Source organism: Corticium candelabrum, chromosome 14, assembly GCF_963422355.1.
Source record: "Corticium candelabrum chromosome 14, ooCorCand1.1, whole genome shotgun sequence".
Classification (NCBI taxonomy): Eukaryota; Metazoa; Porifera; class Homoscleromorpha; order Homosclerophorida; family Plakinidae; genus Corticium; species Corticium candelabrum.
In genome coordinates this window covers 3277671-3285914 of record NC_085098.1, presented here as the reverse complement: position 1 = coordinate 3285914, position 8244 = coordinate 3277671, and positions in this window count along the sequence as shown.

Sequence of the window (8244 nt, the reverse complement as noted above, 5' to 3'; positions counted from 1 at the left end):
CACCTCGGCTGCCGTCTTCTCCCTAGTAGTTATCGTCTTCTCCGTAGTAGTTATCATCTTCTTCTTGCAGTGTCAGTCTCTAGGCTTTGAATCATGGCTGACTTGCCGTACTCGACGGACGAAGACGGTTCGATGCACAGCAACTCTCCGGCTTCTCTCACACCAAATTCGAGTGAGATTTGGAGCGGCACGAGGCCGCAGTCGACGACAGGAGAGGTTATACTAGCAGTGAAGCCATGCTTCCCAGATATCGACGTTGAGAAATTAGTAAAGTCGAAACCAGGATTGGCGAGCCAGCTGCGAGGACGACTCTACAGCGGACCAGAACAATCCGGAGTTATTCAGCTCGTCAGAAAGCCGCATTTGAGTTTAGCTTACAAGACGCAGCGAGCTAAAAGCGACAGACGCAACGCCAGACAGCAAGCGTCGATCATTGCGGATGCTCAGTTGCCCGGCAGTCAAGCCGCACCCACATTTATGAAAAGCGACCTGCCGCCTCTTCCGGCCATAGGCGAAGTACACAGAGAGGAGGAGAGCAAATGCAAGTCGGCTGTCGACGAGTTGTACCGTTTGAGGTCTCGGCTTGGTTGGCCGACGGTTCCCAACCAACGTGGAGACGAAAACGTGGCTGTCCCTGGAAAGATTCCGCACGGGAATATATTGGAGAAGAAAGATGATAAATTTGCGGAGCTCATGAAGCGTTTGGGTCAGTCTCGAGCGACTGATGGTGGTGAATTTGTGCATTGCGTTCTTAGATGGGATGCCAGGCATGACAGTGTGTACAATCCGTATGACTTGAAGGTTGTCTCATCAGCTGAGGCAAGAGAGACGGAGATTTCCTACACCATTAGCGCGTCAGCTGTTACTCAGGTGGAGTTTTCTGTGCGGTTTGTTTTGTTTGTCTGCTTGTTGGGTTGTCAATATGACAATCCATAATGATGTATTTTGCAAGGACAATATATGTTAATCCATGAACTTTAAAGTAAAGCGGTAATTAACTAGGAGAGATTCGTTATTATTGTCTCTACTGCTTCACAATATTAGCAGGGTTGGAGGATTGCTTGGTTATTAGACAATTGACGGAAATCTTCAGTGTGTCGAACATGCTGCCTTTCCATGCACTTCTATGTGCAGACCATGAACGATTTCTATGCATAGATCATACATAGAGATAAATTTAAAGGCTATCCATAAGCTTTCCAGTCTTAGTTGCTTGCAACCGCTACTGTAGAGGAATGAATTTTTAGTCTGCCTATTTGGAAAATGTGTTTTTCTGCTCAACTATGCTTGTGTCTACCACTTGCCTGTATGTGCGTTTGCTGTTTGTTTGTTGGTTTGTGTTTGTGTACACTGATGTATGAAAGAAATATTTGCTAAAAAGTCTTAGTAAAGTCTAGATGGTTAGCAAAGATACACTGAATTTTAGCCAATAGCTGAATTGGCTACTGGATATCGGCTGATATAGCCAGTAATATCGGAATGTACTGGAACCTTTGTAGTTGTAGTCGATATTAAATACAGATAACATCATGTGTGTGCATGCGTAAAAGTGCGGTTGGTGTGTGAGGTGCATGTGATTATGAATTTGGAGCTAAAGAAAAGATTTTCTATCTGGCAACATTTGTTTGAGAGAGCACATGCAATTTGTCGTCTGTAATGTTTGCAGTTCCTCTCTCGTGGTGGTGCACTATAGTATGAGGACACATATAATGCCATGAATATGAATCAATCTTAATCAAGTGACAAGAAAAGATTTATACATTGCTTACATTAAGTCAACAACGACTTTGTTTATGCAAATAGTTAATGCTGGCCAACAGGACATCTAGACGTAAGCATCGTCTTGCCTATTGTGTTTTCGATGATCTCAAATTGGATGAAGAGTATAAGTATAATCTTGACTAGTGGATAGGAGATGGATCTGGTTGACTCAGTGTTTCAGTTGGGATAAAAATATTTTTAGTATTTCTGCAGTGGTGATGGCTGGATGAACTGAAATGTAAATAGGTTGGAATGGTGTGGCTGGTTCACAATATGCGACAGATAAGGCTACTGTGACAGCCTAAATTTTTTGTGAGTTCCGTAAAAACCATAGTAACAGCTGAACACATGCTTACAGTGGAGAAAGGGAGAATAACCAGATATGCACTAGAGAAGTAAACAAACATACTTATCAGAGCGTACATGCCTTCACAATTTGTGGTTTGTGTGACTTGTTTAACGTTGCAATAATTGGAGATTTAGATTTGCACCATTGTGTATGTTGTAGCAACTGCTATTTTGACTGAGCTGTAACACATTGTTTTGAATATTAGAATTTACAGAGCGGAGAATCGTGGATGACACCGTCTCTAAGATGGTTGTGGGAGCGAGAAGTATTTCTCAAGCTGAGATCAATGAAACTGTTCTATCAGTTTAGGTTGTTTTCTAACGTAAAGGGAAAGTAATTAGAATTATTATGCTGTGTGTACTTGTTAGATTGAGGAAGTCATTCTGTGGTTGGCAAATGGCTATCAATATGCAGAAGTCACAGTCGCTGCAAGTATGCATGGACAGACAGCTTGTCACAACTGACCAGATTATGCAGCGAGCAACCCTAGCCATTCAAGCATTGCTAGAGCAATGTTCTTCTAGCTGCAGTGATGCTGGTTTTCATGCTCAGGTTAAAAACTGTACTAAAGATGCACTGGAGTTGTTCTATGGTAAATATGGATTTACATACACAATGGAAGAATTTGATACAGCTCAACGTCATCAGCTGGACCAGGCTACATCTCAGCTGGCAGAGCTTCGACTGCAGATTGTTTCTATACTGTCAAAGGCATGCCATGTGAGCATCTATTTTGCTTTCATTGCAGCTTTTCTGTTTCAGATATCAAAATTAATGAATTAAAAATGTCTAATTGGTAGGTTTTCAGGATTAGTTGGTAGGAAGAGAAGAGCCTTTGAAAAAGTAGAAGAAATTTTGGCACATTTTGTTTGCTTGTTTCCTGAGTAGATTAGTTGATAACAACTTAAAAAAATTAATGTAAGCATTGTCATATTTAGATAGGCTGAGAAAGTGTGTTCTGGTAAGGGGAGCAATGCACTCACCTTTGATGGTCAAGATTGTTAAAAATAGACATGGCTAGTTAATTAAACCAGTTTGACTGTATGCTTAAATGTTTGTGGATTGACAATTGATGTGAAGATTGTCACATGGTTTGAGTTTGTTGTGTAATTTTAGGAGGTAGCTGAGAGAGAAAATGTGACTCGTGTTGTTCACCCTTCTACTCAGGATGTTGGCAAGGACTTGAATGTTGCAATGAGTGACGAGAAGGTCACTGGCAAGAAAGCAACATTAAAGATGGCAGGTATGGAAAGAGAACATAATGTTTTGCATCGCTGCCACGTACCAAGAGTCTATTTGTTTTTTCATTACCACAGTATATGCACATATATTTTTTGTAAGATTTTTTGTCTAATATAACATACATGTGATGTGATGTTCACATTTGAAAAGGGCATGCTCACACTAGCGCATGCACGTTTTATCACATTTGAATTAGGTGTACTAATTCAAACACTCAGTTACAGGCAAGTCTTAAGCACTTTTATTTGCACTGAAGGCAAAACTGACTGAAGTCTTTGCAGAGCCTCAATTGGAAGAATCAATATGTTGCAGTAAGAGATTGCATTAGACTGTGTTTAGTAGATAGGCCTTTGTAGAAAGTGTCGATATGCGCTTCATGATGGGCAAGTGCGGTCTTTACCCCCATCTGGACACCCACCAATCTGGCATGTGAGACCAGCAGGGTACTATAGTTATCATAACTTTTCTGTCTAAAATCTCAATTATGCGAAATTAAGTTTGTTTTTACACTGCAGTTTGGTAAAATTCAACAAGCACTTTGGCACTTTGAGCCAGATAGAGGTTTCTTGTTCTATGCACATGGCCCAGAAAGCACATGTCTTATACCCGTACGTAGCATGCACATACTCTAGTCACGTCTCCCTCTGAGTAAGCAAGTGCACTCAGTTCACAGTGAGCACTGAACATTTGCATTGTTTAAAGCTTACACTCCTGCCATTGCCGTCAATTGATGCCGGTATAGACAGCCTTGTAATAGTTTCATCCATGGACCTTTGTGCATGTGCAACCTATGAACATCACTAGGAAGGTCTTACTCCAAATTTTTATGTTAATTTTCTTGACAGAGCACTTGAACATATGTTTCTTGCCACAGCTACGATGCAAGAGCTATATCACTTGAGATTGGCTCAAGTGTGCATGTGCAAACGTGAGTGTTCCTCTTTAAATAGAAGAATGCATGTAGTATACTTGCTAGCAAAATAGCGGAGGTATAGGAAAAGAGCTAGTCTGATTACAGTTGTGTTGTCATCAAGAGTGCCGCTATTATCGCAAAACGATCTAGCAGTAACAAATTTGTTTTAATGGGGATTATTTTATTATCAATGCATTTGACTTCAGTAGGTACAAAAGGTTTTAGTAAAGGTCTGCAGAAGTTTTGCAAAGAATGTTCATGTCAGCAGAGCCTAACAAGTATGATTAGTTTTGAAAATTTAATTAACTGATGTATTGATGCGAATATGTACTGAGGAACTTATCACTGTTTGTCTGTTCTGTTTGTGTATTTGTAGGTTTGTCTGTTTTGCTTGCTAAGTGCTTGCCTGCCTATGTGGAGGCACAGTACAGCTACCTATTCTCATCTTATCGTTTTGAATCAATGAAAGAATTATCTATTTTTATTGCACCCTTTTGCGTAGCTGCTTTTATTTGTACTTCTAAGGCTTGCCTATGACTCAGTGCATCTGCTGTATGTTTTCTTATTACTTGCTTGAATGCACCTCACTGCATTAGGTGTGGCTGCTTTTGTTTGCATGATTATGTGTTGCTGTTGTCATGCCATCTTGCATGTTTGTAGGTATCTAGTTGCTATTTAACCTTCTTGTCAGTGCGTTTGCTTTTTGAAACTCAAGTTTTTGATTGTGCTAAACTGTATGCAGCTCACTTGTTACCAGCTTGATTGCCTTTTTATTTTTGTTTGACGAATCGTCATGTGCATTGTTCACTTGACATCTTTCTGCAGGTCCTCAGAAAAAGCTGAGCTACATCGAGAAGATTCATTGTCGAAGGGTTTTAGACCATATGTTCAAATTCATCAAGTCTATTGAGTACCAAATTGTTGAGTTTCTTCGACGTTTGGTTTATAAAGCTCTTGAGTCACTTTTATTCCACATAATCCAAGGAACTGCTACAAGTGTCAGTGCAATTGACTACGATCAGCTGCGCTTGTCACAGAATGACATTCCAGGTAATGTTATTCAAGAAGTGAAACGTCTTTGGCTTTCTGAGTCTACTCATAGCGTTGACAGACTATTATGTGACATGCCAAGGCTCGGCACTCCATTTCTACTGATACATGTTGAGCTAGAATCACTTGAGTTGTGTGACAGTTATGCTTCTGAATTGATGAGTGATAGTGGACTTAGTTCTGAATTTATTCTCGAACCAAGTGCTCGGGAACTGATCTCGAGGATTGAAGATGCTATAAAGGACATTGTCTTAACAACTAGCTCATTTCAATCACTTGTATCAGACCCTGAACTTGCAGTTTTTGTTGATCGTTTATTTGGAAAGGTCAAGCTGTCATCTCCAGAGCAGACGGTGTCTTTGAGCAGTGAGTTAGGGAGCAACATGATTGATGTTTTAACAGCAGATTCATATTATCATCAGATTACTAAGATGATTTTTAAGTGTGTGGAGAGTGCTGTCGACAGTGTATCTGTCTACTGCCAAAACTTCCATCAGTACACTGCTATTGTGGATTCTCATCTTAAATTTGATGTTACGCAATCGCTAAATCGGGAAAATATTGTTCCTGAAGATTTTGAACACATTCTGTTTACGCTGTCAATGGAATTGAAACAAGTCAAGGCAATGGAGACATCGCGACATGTTAGCTGGGTTCTTCTTGACGCCACAGGGTTCCAGTCAGCATGCCTCCCTCACCTAGAGGTTGGTTGGGTTATCACTGTTCTTAACTGTATGTTAATTGAGAGTAATGACAGACTGGGATAGTTTGAACACTTCAGTCTTCTTATAAAGTATTATTTGTAAGAACACTTTTTCTATGTTTTAGCCTCACATATAGGAGGAGCATGCAGTACGTACTTGAAATAAGCTTATGAAGGTGTTTGGACATGATTTTTTGATACAGTAACTTGGGGATTGGGTGGACATCTTGGTTATGACGTTTTTGTTTGTTGATTATCAAATGACACAATAGATTTTTCTAAGTATAGGTATGTACTAGAAATTGGGTTGGGTTGTTTTTAATATTGCTGTTTAGTACAGATGAAGGCTCAGAAGCTGGTTGCTGCAAATCTACATATGGTTGTGCTTGGACTGTCAATGACTACCTTTTGCCATGACTGCACTCACATTTTTTTGCAGTGTTGGCCAGGAAATTTACATCAACCAGCCTCTCTAATCATAGGAGCAAAATTGAGACCAGGCTGTGTAAGGGCTGGATGTGCACCAAACAAGAGTGGGCAGTGGATTATTGTTTATTTACATGTTATTTAAACACATATGACCTATTTATTAATGTATCTAAAAGAGACCTATTACATGTTTTGATACTTGTTTACATGTTGGTTCGTGTTTAGGGTGTTCTAAACACTGTTCATCAGTTGCTACCACAAATTGCTGCTGAAAGAAATGATTCAGTTTTTGTCAAGGTCAAGGATGCACTTAAGAACTTGGTTGCCAAGCCGGTCACAGTAGCTGACTTTGTTCATAGTCTTGCTTTCTTGTCTCAATTGGACATGGATCAGAGTCACTTAGACAAACAGTATGAATTTGTTTGCAAACTGTATGACATTGCTCAAAAGTACCAAGTCCATATATCACCAGAAGAGAATGCACTGTATCAAAGTCTTAAACCTGCTTATGCAAAATATGAAACAGCATTTAAATTTGCTGAGATGTCCAGATCGGACCAGATTATCATATTTTCAGCTCGTCTAGGTGGTGATGTTGAAGAATTGCATCATGACCTTGTTCGATTAAAGAATGATATGCAGGATTCCATTCTACTGAACGTAAATACCTCTTTGGCTGTTGCTGAGAAAAAGTTGGCCATTTTGAATGAGCAGTTGAAATCTCTTTCGTACCAAGCCCATTTATATGCTACGTACCACGACAAGTTTGTTAAAGTGGCAATGAAAAATAGCAGAAGCCGAGAAGTGGATGGTGAGACAGAGGAGCAAATTCGATCTCTTAATAGTGAACTATTGGATGTCAACAGAGATTTGAATTTACTATCTCATCTGTGGAAAAGCAGACAAGCTTGGTCAAAACTTTCTAAAGAATGGATATCTAAACTTCTTGACTCAGACACAGTAGAATCATTGCAGGAAGAAATTCGGGAGATAGCTCAGGCATTGTATGTGTTAGAGAAAGGTCTTCCAAGAAACAGTCTGCTTCCTTCTCTCAGCAGTAAGGTGTATGAATTTAAAGAGAAAGTTCCGGTCATGGTTGCATTGTGCAATCCTTCCTTGCAAGAAAGGCACTGGCAGAGGATATCAGACATATGTGGTGAAAGGCTTGCGAATGGCAAAGGAATGACACTTGAAAAGCTTACAGAAATAGGGGTAGAGATTATCAGATAGCAGTTTATCATATAGGTGACAGTGATTTGTGTTGTATCATATTGGTAGGTGTTTTATCATCAAGATCAGCTACTAGAGATCTCTCAACAGGCAAGCAATGAAGCTACATTAAAGCGCATGCTGGACAAGGTAGGCTATCTGTTGAAAATCAGTTATGTGGTTTTAGGCTAAAGACAGCTACAAGGAAGTGTCATGTATGCATGCGTGTACTTGGTATATGATTAGCCTCAGCATACTGTATAATATAGTCAGTCTTTGTACTGTAATTGGCATGCATTTTCGGGTATTCCCCAACACCACATTTGGCGATGAGGATATGCTGCAACCCGACATGGCAGAAGCAGACCAGCAGCAACCAGAGCAGCAACAGTCACTGCGAGATCCACCCATCAGCTGCAGCTGCCATCACTGTTCCTGCAGTTTCCTAGCAATTCTCGAGTCGAGTGGTCTCGATGGTATCATGCGTTTGAAACATAGTTACTTGCTGCAGGCCTCAACGCTCTGCCTGATCGTTGAAAGAAGGCTCTTTTGGAGAACTGCTTGGGTACAGAGGGTCAACGCATGCTA